General features: G+C 48.9%; 1 protein-coding gene across 1 annotated transcript in view; it reads left to right on the top strand.

Moving 5' to 3' along the window:
• The first annotated feature begins 924 nt into the window (after positions 1-924).
• Positions 925-11,917, top strand: part of INPP1 (inositol polyphosphate-1-phosphatase) — a 99,831-nt gene continuing 88,838 nt past the window's right edge. The window contains exon 1 of the mRNA XM_056536378.1: positions 925-1,235. The gene's annotated coding sequence lies outside the window, so the exon portion shown is untranslated. The remainder of the gene's footprint in view (positions 1,236-11,917) is intronic.

Raw genomic sequence — 11,917 nt, 5'->3', positions numbered from 1 at the left:
GGGGGAACTGCTGACCTAATGTGGGGGGAGCTGCCTACAAATGTGGGGGGAGCTGCCTACAAATGTGGGGGAAATGCTGACCTAATGTGGGGAAATGCTGACCTAATGTGGGGGAATTGCCTACTAATGTGGGGGAACTGCTACTAATGTGGGGGAGCTGCCTACTATTGTGTGGGAACTGCCGACCTAATGTGGGGGAGCTGCCAACTTAATGTGGGGAGAACTATACTGCCTACCTAATGTGGGGGGGGGGGGGGAACTATACTGCCTACCTAATGTGGGGGAAATATAAGGTACCGTACATCACGGTAGGAGGGGTATGTCTTATATGGCGACTATATCCCAAACTCTCTATTTTAACTGTAAAAGTTGGGGGTTGTCTTATATGCCCAGTCGTCTTATATGCCGGCATATACGGTAGTAGTAGTCCCACAACACTGTAGGAGTCTGCTGATGTCACCTCTTCTGAGCATGCTCAGATGTAATTACGGATATTTTAAACCCGGGTGCAAACGGATGACATTAAAGGTTCATCCGTTTGCGATAGACTTCAATGTTAAAATTACGATGTCCGTGTTTTCTTCCGTTTTTTTCACATAAAAAAAAAAAAGATACTGCATGTGCCGTTTTTTTCTTCCATGAAAAAATTATTATGAGTGCAGACGGGTGCACTTGGATGTAAACGGATTGTAAAGAAATCCCATTGACATGAATGGGATTTTTTTAAAAACAGTTTTAAATCCGTTTACAGTCTGCAAAAACGGGGGCAAATGGCCGTGTGAACGTATCCTAAGACAAGGAACGCTAAAAAGGCAAAAACGAAAATTGTCTGTGACTCCAAGAGTTAAAAACCGTGAGGAAACTGGTACAATTGAATTCTCTAGAATACTGTACTGATTCCCCACACACAGCGCTATTTTGGGCGCACAGTCTTCCAAGCCAGAGGTAAAAAGACTAGAAATGCTGGTTTCTTCCCATCTAGTGGTAGCGCCCACCATGTTATCACGGGGCTGCGAAAGAGAGGGGGCGCTGCGGAGCCGCACCTCTAAACAAGCCTGAGCCTGTGTGTGACATAACCGCCGCCTGGCTTGTTGGGAACCGGAGCCGCCCGGAGGCGGGACTGCTGCACCGAAATGTCAGAGCGGGGAGAAGACGTGCCCGGACTCTGAGTACACGAGATCCGCTCCCGGCTCCTGAGTCTTCCTTTGCAGCGCCTGTCAGTTGTAGCGGGGAAGGTAAGTGGCGCCCATCCTGTGGAATGACCACACGTCTTTATTGTGACGACCAAGGACTGCAGACTGGACCTGCATTTCTCCGGGGACGGGACGAAGGCTTCCCCTCTTCCTGTCTGGCATTTCATTAGCAGGAAATCGGTCATTAAACTACATAGGAAGCTCACAGAGAGGCGGCCGGCGCCAGCTCGGGAGTGGGTGATGCCCCGGGCGGTTCCCTGTGTGCCCGGTTCAGTCATGAAGAATCGCCGCCTGTCTTATACCATAGGGAGGGAGATTTGTACATAACGTCACAGACGTGCTCGGCTATTAGTGGTGGTTCATGTCTGCTACGTCACGCGCTGATCTTTAGCCATGACTCGGCTGTGACGTCAGCGTTAATAACAATACAAAATGTGAGATAACAGCAGCTTACATCAATAAGATGCTTCCCTCCACTTATTCCTATAGGGGGAGATTTATCAAAACCTGTGCAGAGGAAAACTTGCCCAGTTGCCCATAGCAACCAATCAGCTTGCTTCTTTCATTTTTATGAAGGCCTGTGAAAAATGAAAGAAGCAATCTGATTGGTTGCTATGGGCAACTGGGCAAGTTTTCCTCTGCACAGGTTTTGATAAATCTCCCCCATAGTGATTACTGTTCTGTGGATTCTCATCATTATTAATCGGTTGGTTTGGAATGAGTAAGGTCTAGACACTCAGCCTATGCAGAATACCAGGAGTTCCTTAACCCCTTAAAGGGGTAGTCCAGTGGTGAAAAACTTATCCCCTATCCTAAGGATAGGGGATAAGTTTGAGATCGCGGGGGGTCCGACCGCTGGGGCCCCCTGCGATCTCTCTGTACGGGGCCCCGGCTCTCCGCCGAGATAGCGGGTGTCGACCCCCGCACGAGGCGGCGGCCGACACGCCCCCTCAATACATCTCTATGGCAGAGCCGGAGATTGCCGAAGGCAGCGCTTCGGCTCTGCCATAGAGTTGTATTGAGGGGGCGTGTCGGCGGGCTGTCGGGGCTCCGTACAGGAGATCGCAGGGGGCCCCAGCGGTCGGACCCCCGCGATCTGCAACTTATCCCCTATCCTTAGGATAGGGGATAAGTTGCTCACCACTGAATCACCACTGGACTACTCCTTTAAGGACTCAGGGTTTTTCCGTTTTTGCACTTTCGTTTTTTCCTCCTTACCTTTTAAAAATCATAACCCTTTCAATTTTCCACCTAAAAATCCATATTATGGCTTATTTTTTGCGTCGCCAATTCTACTTTGCAGTGACATTAGTCATTTTAGCCAAAAATGCACGGCGAAACGGAAAAAAAATCATTGTGCGACAAAATCGAAAAAAAACGCCATTTTGTAACTTTTGGGGGCTTCCGTTTCTACGCAGTGCATATTTCGGTAAAAATTACACCTTATCATTATTCTGTAGGTCCATACGGTTAAAATGATACCCTACTTATATAGGTTTAATTTTGTCGCACTTTTGGAAAAAATCATAACTACATGCAGAAAAATTTATACGTTTAAAAATGTCATCTTCTGACCCCTATAACTTTTTTTATTTCTCCACGTACGGGGCGGTATGAGGGCTATTTTTTTGCGCCGTGATCTGAAGTTTTTATCGGTATGATTTTTGTTTTGATCTGACTTTTTGATCACTTTTTATTAATTTTTTAATGTTATAAAAAGTGACCAAAATACGCTTTTTTGGACTTTGGAATTTTTTTGCGCGTACGCCATTGACCGTACGGCTTAATTAATGATATATTTTTATAGTTCGGACATTTACGCACGCGGCGATACCACATATGTTTATTTTTTTTTTTTTTTACACTGTTTTATTTTTTTTATGGGAAAAGGGGGGTGATTCAAACTTTTATTAGGGAAGGGGTTAAATGACCTTTATTAACACTTTTTTTAACTTTTTTTTTTGCAGTGTTATAGGTCCCATAGGGACCTATAACACTGCACACACTGATCTCCTATTCTGATCACTGGCGTGTATTAACACGCCTGTGATCAGCATTATCGGCGCTTGACTGCTCCTGCCTGGATCTCAGGCACGGAGCAGTCATTCGTCGATTGGACACCGAGGAGGCAGGTAAGAGCCCTCCCGGTGTCTGATCAGCTGTTCGGGACGCCGCGATTTCACCACGGCGGTCCCGAACAGCCCGACTGAGCAGCCGGGATACTTTCAGTTTCACTTTAGAAGCGGCGGTCAGCTTTGACCGCCGCTTCTAAAGGGTTGATACCGCACATCGCCGCGATCGGCGATGTGTGATATTAGCCGCGGGTCCCGGCCGTTGATTAGCGCCGGGACCGACGCGATATGATGCGGGATCGCGGCGCGATCCTGCTTCATATCGCGGGAGCCGGCGCAGGACGTAAATATACGTCCTGCGTCGTTAAGGGGTTAAAGTGTACCTGTTGTTAGCAAAACCTTTTTATATAATGTAGCAAATAACAACATCATTTGTATATTTATTGTAATATACATCTGTTAAAAAATGGGGAGGGGGGGCTGCGTGCAGTGAGGACGAGGGGGGGCTGCGTGCAGTGAGGACGGGGGGGGCTGTGTGCAGTGAGGACGAGGGGGGGCTGCGTGCAGTGAGGACGGGGGGGGGCTGCGTGCAGTGAGGACGAGGGGGGTCTGCGTGCAGTGAGGACGAAGGGGGGCTGCGTGCAGTGAGGACGAGGGGGGGGCTGCGTGCAGTGAGGACGAGGGGGGGGGCTGCGTGCAGTGAGGACGAGGGGGGGGCTGCGTGCAGTGAGGACGAGGGGGGGCTGCGTGCAGTGAGGACGAGGGGGGCTGCGTGCAGTGAGGACGAGGGGGGGCTGCGTGCAGTGAGGACGAGGGGGGGCTGCGTGCAGTGAGGACGAGGGGGGGCTGCGTGCAGTGAGGACGAGGGGGGGCTGCGTGCAGTGAGGACGAGGGGGGGCTGCGTGCAGTGAGGACGAGGGGGGGGCTGCGTGCAGTGAGGACGAGGGGGGGGGGCTGCGTGCAGTGAGGACGAGGGGGGGGGGCTGCGTGCAGTGAGGACGGGGGGGCTGCGTGCAGTGAGGACGGGGGGGCTGCGTGCAGTGAGGACGGGGGGCTGCGTGCAGTGAGGACGGGGGGCTGCGTGCAGTGAGGACGAGGGGGGGCTGCGTGCAGTGAGGACGAGGGGAGGCTGCGTGCAGTGAGGACGAGGGGAGGCTGCGTGTAGTGAGGACGGGGGGGCTGCGTGCAGTGAGGACGGGGGGGGGGGGCTGCGTGCAGTGAGGACGGGGGGGGGGGCTGCGTGCAGTGAGGACGGGGGGGGCTGCGTGCAGTGAGGCCGAGGGGGGGCTACGTGCTGTGAGGCCGAGGGGGGGCTGCGTGCAGTGAGGACGAGGGGGGGCTGCGTGCTGTGAGGCCGAGGGGGGGCTGCGTGCTGTGAGGCCGAGGGGGGGCTGCGTGCAGTGAGGACGAGGGGGGGCTGCGTGCAGTGAGGACGAGGGGGGGGGGCTGCGTGCAGTGAGGACGAGGGGGGGGGCTGCGTGCAGTGAGGACGAGGGGGGGGGCTGCGTGCAGTGAGGACGAGGGGGGGGGCTGCGTGCAGTGAGGACGAGGGGGGGGGCTGCGTGCAGTGAGGACGAGGGGGGGGGCTGCGTGCAGTGAGGACGAGGGGGGGCTGCGTGCAGTGAGGACGAGGGGGGGCTGCGTGCAGTGAGGACGAGGGGGGGCTGCGTGCAGTGAGGACGAGGGGGGGCTGCGTGCAGTGAGGACGGGGGGGGGGGGGGCTGCGTGCAGTGAGGACTAGGGATCGACCGATATCGTTTTTTTAGGGCCGATACCGATACTCTGTGGAGGTTAGGGCCGATAGCCGATAACTTATGCCGATATTCTGGTATAAGTTAACTGCGTGCAGTGAGGACGAGGAGGGGGGCTGCGTGCAGTGAGGACGAGGGGGGGGGCTGCGTGCAGTGAGGACGAGGGGGGGGGCTGCGTGCAGTGAGGACGAGGGGGGGGGCTGCGTGCAGTGAGGACGGGGGGGGCTGCGTGCAGTGAGGACGAGGGGGGGCTGCGTGCAGTGAGGACGAGGGGGGGCTGCGTGCAGTGAGGACGAGGGGGGGCTGCGTGCAGTGAGGACGGGGGGGGGGGGGGGGGGCTGCGTGCAGTGAGGACTAGGGATCGACCGATATCGTTTTTTTAGGGCCGATACCGATACTCTGTGGAGGTTAGGGCCGATAGCCGATAACTTATGCCGATATTCTGGTATAAGTTAACTGCGTGCAGTGAGGACGAGGGGGGGGGCTGCGTGCAGTGAGGACGAGGGGGGGGGGCTGCGTGCAGTGAGGACGAGGGGGGGGCTGCGTGCAGTGAGGACGAGGGGGGGGGCTGCGTGCAGTGAGGACGGGGGGGGCTGCGTGCAGTGAGGACGAGGGGGGGCTGCGTGCAGTGAGGACGAGGGGGGGCTGCGTGCAGTGAGGACGAGGGGGGGCTGCGTGCAGTGAGGACGAGGGGGGGCTGCGTGCAGTGAGGACGGGGGGGGGGGGGGCTGCGTGCAGTGAGGACTAGGGATCGACCGATATCGTTTTTTTAGGGCCGATACCGATACTCTGTGGAGGTTAGGGCCGATAGCCGATAACTTATGCCGATATTCTGGTATAAGTTAACTGCTATTTATCCCCCCGGCGACACTGCTGCAGATCATTGATTTAAAGCGGGCGCTTTCAATCAATGAACTGCAGCGGCTTTTGCAGTGCCAGAGACCGCCGCCGCCACCCGCTTCTCTCCCCCTGCCTGTCCGGGGGTCCTGAGTCCTATCACCTACACCGCCACCACCACCACCACCGTGCTGCAACCCCCCACCGTAACGCCCTGGCCAGAGACCGCTGCCCCATTGCCTCCCCCATCCCCGGTTTTATAATTACCTGTTCCCGGGGTCCACGCTTCTTCTGCCTCCTGCGGCGTCCTCCTGAGCTGACACTGTGTGCATTGACGGTGACGTCACGTTGAGGACGTCACTCGTCATTGCGCTGCACAGCGAAACACAGGACGCGCAGGAGCCAGAAATAGCGCAGACCCCGGGAACAGGTAATTATAAAACCGGGGATGGGGGAGGCAATGGGACAGCGGCAGCAGCCGGGGAGGTGCGGTGGGGGGTGCGGCACGGTACGGTGGTGGGGGGGTGGGGCATTATCATATTATCAGCAAGGTAATTGCCGACACCGATAATGTCCAAAATCGTGAATATCGGCCGATAATATCGGCCAAACCGATAACCTGTCGATCCCTGGTGAGGACAAGCGGGGCTGCGTGCAGTGAGGACAAGCGGGGCTGTGTGCAGAGAGACTCTATGACATGTTCCCAGCTCACACATCAAGATGATTGACAAGCCACCATGAGTCCCACCCTCACTTCCTGTATTTGGATTACTTAGAGACACACAGGCTACATGGACAGCATTTTTCCACCTAAAAATATAAAAAAAATTTAACCAATCAATATGACAAATTTAATTATAATGGTGTTATCTACATTTATATAAATTTTTTGCTAACGACAGGTACACTTTAACCCCTTAAGGACCAAGTGTTTTTCTGTTTTTGCACTTTCGTTTTTTCCTCCTTACCTTTTTAAAAATCATAACCCTTTCAATTTTGCACCTAAAAAAACATGAGGGCTTTTTTTTTTTTTTTTTTTTTATTCAATCTTTTATTAACATTTTTCCATATAAACAAACAAACATTGTTCATTGATAAAGGCAGACAAGAACAATTATATGTGTACAAGAAGAAAGGGAAACACATCAATAAAACAATAGGCACTGTTCATATAGAAAAAAACAAAATAGGGTAAACAAAGGGAAGCAGAAAGGTAGAAGGGAAAGCAAAAAGAGAGAGAGAAAAAAAAAAAAAAAAGGGAACAGACAAAGTCACTGTTTGGAGGAGTTATAATGTGGGGAATGAATCCAAATGTCCCACAACGACTCAAATCTAGCGTGTTGGAAATGAGCCAAAGCATAAGAGCGTTCGTAGTCACAGTTTATAGAAACATGTTGAAGTACTTCAGCTAAACTAGGAGGCGTTACCGATTTCCACTTTCTAGTGATAAGCAGTTTGGTTGACATAAATAAGTGGGCAACAACAGTGCGAGAATGAATTGGGAAGTCATCTAGGTCGATTAACAATAGAGCCTTGAGAGGATTTATAATGCTTGGGAATCCAAGTAGTCTACATATTATCATCTCCACTCCTCTCCAGAGAGGTTGTAGCATCGGACACTCCCATAGCACATGCAAGAGTGAACCTACCCCACCACATTGTCTCCAACAAAGATTAGTACAGTTGGGATCCAAGTGTTGGAGTCGAGAGGGAGTATAGTACCACCTAAACATAGTCTTTGCAATAGCTTCCTGATGATTAGTGCATTTGAATATCTGTTTAAGATGATGAAATGCTCGCTGCCATTGGTGTACAGTAATATTACATCCTAACTCCTTTTCCCACCTTTTCATGTAATCAAAAGTAAGCAGTGATTGTTTGTCATTGAGATAGTTGTAAAAATATGTGATGCCTTTAGGTTTCGTGTTGGATTTCTGTAGGAATGAGAGCAATTGTGTAGGGATCCTAATTTCAGTAAGAATGCCAGTATTGAGTAAACTTCTAATTTGTAAACTCTTGTAGAACTCTCTATTGGGAATCTCATGTCTTACTCTCAATGAAGGGAAATGGATGGTCCCATCTGGTTCCAGCAAATCTCCCACCGATTCTACTCCCCATTGTCTCCACGTAGAGATGTCTAAGCTAGGGATACATACTGAAAGAAAGTCTAGGGGTATGCTAGAGGGTGGGCAGGTCGTCACTTGTGGGGAATGTAGCAATGCTTTCCTCCAGATAGATTCAGAAACTGTGATTGAAGACAAGTAGGATTTGGGGGTAAGTTTGTTAACTGATATGGCTAGTAATCTTGATCTCAGCGAATAAGCCGAGCAGCATTTGTGTTCTAGGTCTATCCATGATTTATGCGGAGTCGGTGTCCACCAATATCGTAGCTGATCAAGGATACATGCCTTGTAGTAGTCCTCTATATGTGGTAAACCTAGCCCCCCGTGTGTCTTTCCATGGACCATAACTTTTTTCTGGATCCTTGGCCGTTGTCCCTGCCATATGAAGGTGTTAATTGATTTATTGACTGCTTTAAAAAATGAAGCTGGGATGGCTATGGGGATGGTTCTAAACAAGTACAAAAGTTTGGGGAGTAGTAACATCTTGAAGGAAGCTATTCTGCCAAACCAGGAGACAAAATGTGTGGCGTAAGTGTGCATTGATTCAGTTAAAGATTGTAAAAGAGGTAAAAAGTTTGTGTGATATAGCCTAGAAGATGGATGGGTAAGTTTGATACCTAAATATGATATCGAACTAGTTTGCCAATCAAGGTTAAACTTGGTCTTGAGCGTTGATACTAATGTTGGGGAAAGATCAACGGGGAGAATTTGCGACTTGGTAGCATTTAACTTGTAGTATGAAATGAGACTAAAGGTCTGTATGGTCTGGAACAATGCTGGTAAGGACGTCTGTACATTTGTAAGGGAAAGCAATATATCGTCTGCAAACAACGCAAGTTTGTGGTCCGTACCCTCGATGCTAATTCCCGAGATATCAGTGTTGAGTCTAATAGCCTGTGCCAAAGGCTCGATAGAAAGGAGAAAAATCAGGGGTGATAGGGGGCAACCCTGGCGAGTACCATTCGACAGGGTGAACCGGCGGGAAAGAGCTCCATTTGTGAAGACCCTTGCTACCGGATTGGAATATAGAGCTCTGATTGCTGATAATATCGGACCAGAGAATCCAAACATCTCAAGGGCCGAGAAGATATATCGCCAGCTCACCCTGTCGAATGCCTTCTCTGCATCAAGTGTCAAAAAGGCGGATGGAATGTGATACGTTTCGCAGTGTTGCAGCAATGATATAGCTTTACGCGTGTTATCTGGCGCCTGTCTGCCCAACGTGAAGCCAACTTGGTCGGTGTGTAGAATGTTGGGTAGTAATGGTTGCAGCCTAGCCGCTATTATCTTAGCATAGATTTTAACGTCTCCATTTAACAGTGAGATCGGGCGATAGTTAGATGTCGTGTCAGTTGGTTTGCCTGGTTTGGGAATGGTAGTGATAAGGGCCTCAAGCATATCTGGAGGGAATGAACCGGTATCCATAGCAGTGTTAAGGACAGGGTGCAAATGGGGCAGTAAGGTAGAAAGGAATTTCTTATAATACTCGTTGGGTAAGCCATCAGGGCCAGGAGTTTTGTGAGAAGGCAACGAGCGTACCGCATCAATAAGCTCTTGCGCAGTAATGGGGCTATTAATGATTTTAAGAGAGCTGGGGTCGATTTTAGGTAAATTGAGAGATGTAAGGAATGGGTTGATCAAATCTAACGAGGGTTGTGGGCAGGAAGGGTCATCTTTAAGGTTATAGAGATCTGCATAGTAATCACTAAAAGCATTAGCTATGTCTCTGGGTGCCATCAGTGGGGTATGGTGCTTGTGATGTTTGAGTATCGGTATACGTTGCTTATAAAATGCTGGTTTTAACTTATTGGCCAGAAGAGATCCCGGTTTGTTATCCTGAGAGTAGAATTTCAGTTTGGACTTGGTGAGGGCTCTCTCATAGTCATAGAGCAAAATCTTCCGTAGACGCAACCTTTCTAGTCTAAGTTGTGAGTCTGTGGTTTCGCTATAGAGACGTTTTTGCAAGGCCTCCAAAGCCGCGATATTATTAAGAGCCTCAGTCATATTTTGCAATCTGCGCTTTTTCAGGGTAGCACCCAGTTGTATGAACGAGCCTCTAATCACTGCCTTGTGGGCCTGCCAAACAGTTGTAGGGGAAACTTCTGATGTCACATTTAGCTGAAAATATTCCTTCAACGCCTTTTCTAATGATTGAGAGTGTTCGGTGTGGGCAATTAAATGGGAATTTGCTCGCCAGACAAAGTCACTACGTGTATCCTGCTTACTAAGAATAGTGAGACTGACAGCGGCATGGTCAGACCAGGTGGGCACACCAATTTTAGAGACTTGTACCTTATCAATGAGGCTCCTGTCGATGAGTATAATATCTATTCTGGAGTAGGTATGAAATCTGGGTGAGCAGTAGGTGTAGTCTCGTTCCGAAGCGTGCCGTATACGCCAAATATCAAAAAGATCGTTAGTGGCAATAGTGTCAGAGAGATAAAAAGATCTATGGCCTAAGGGAGCTGATAAGTCTAGTGCAGGATTGACTACTGAATTAAAATCACCACATACAATAAGAGCCCCCTGTCTAATAGATTGTACTTTTTTAAAGACTTTTTGCAAGAAACGGTTTTGGTGTACATTTGGTGCATATAAATTCACAACAGTATAATCAACATTATTGATAGAGCAAACAACAATAATAAATCTGCTCTGGGGGTCTACAATCTGTTTTCTTATTGATAATGCCAGTCTGTCGCTAAATGCTATTAACACCCCTCTTTTTTTTTTCTGAAACGAAGAAGTGATTATGGTAGGGAATTTTCTATGTTGCAAAGGGGGCGGATTGCTAGTCCCAATGTGCGTTTCCTGTAAGCACACAATATCTGCATTATTTTGAATCACCTCACGCCACATAAAGTTACGCTTAGGGGGGCTATTAAGCCCATTTACATTTAAAGAGAATACCTCCAAACTCATTGCAGTGTTATAGGTTGCGATTAGAAAGGAAGAAAGAGAAGAAAGAAGAGAAAGGGGAGAAAGAGAGAAAAAAGAAATAAATTAAATAGATAAAATATATATCTATATCTATATATACACAATATATATCTATATATATATCTATATAACCCAATATCAAAAGATAATAGTTGGCAAGCAATAATGAAATAATATTTGTTAGTACTAGAAAGAAGGGTAGGTAAGGAAACAAAAAAAAAAAATAAATAAATTAATAAATAAAAAAAATTAAATAAAATAAAAGAAACTTAGAGGGTAGAGCAACAAACTTATAGTAAAGTGTCACAGTGTAAAGCACTAAGCCTTCCACAATAATTGGGGTAACGTGGAATATAAAGTCATAAAAGGAAATGAAACTGAAGTATAACAGTCACCGATACATCATTACCCCTCACGGCACTGCTGAAACTGTAGGGAACGAGGATCTCTCAGACAGCAACAAGAGACTCAGTCCGGTCTTGTAGTGTCTCTAGGGGATCCAGTAGGAGAATAACCCGAGGTACTGTTGCTGGATAAGCCCCAGTTCCGGAGTGTCTGCATACCCTCTTCAACCGTGTTAAGAGCGAAGATCTTGTTCTGGCGCAGTATAAGAAGTTTGGTAGGGAATCCCCATCTGTACGGCACACCAAGCCTGCGCAGTTCCGATGTTAGTGGAGTAAAGTCACGTCTTGCCTGTAAAGTAGCTGATGAGAGATCTGCGAACATGAGAACATCCTTGTAAGGCTCAGGCAAAGATTTGTGCTTCCTGGAGAAACGGAGCAGGAGATCCTTAGTGTTGTAAAACGTGAAGCGCGCTAACACATCCCTAGGGACGTCATCAGGTAGAGCTTTAGGTTTGGGTATCCGGTGGGCACGATCTATGCTGTATTCATAAGTTTCCAAGGTGGGCAACAGGTTTTGGGTTAAGTCCTTTAAATATGCTGCTAGCTGAGAGCCAGGTATGGACTCCGGAATGCCACGGAACTTAACATTGTTTCTTC

This window comes from Hyla sarda, chromosome 8 (genome assembly GCF_029499605.1).
Source record: "Hyla sarda isolate aHylSar1 chromosome 8, aHylSar1.hap1, whole genome shotgun sequence".
In the NCBI taxonomy this organism is placed as follows: Eukaryota; Metazoa; Chordata; class Amphibia; order Anura; family Hylidae; genus Hyla; species Hyla sarda.
Note: the sequence above shows the minus strand (reverse complement) of the source record. Positions and strands in the feature narration are given on the sequence as shown.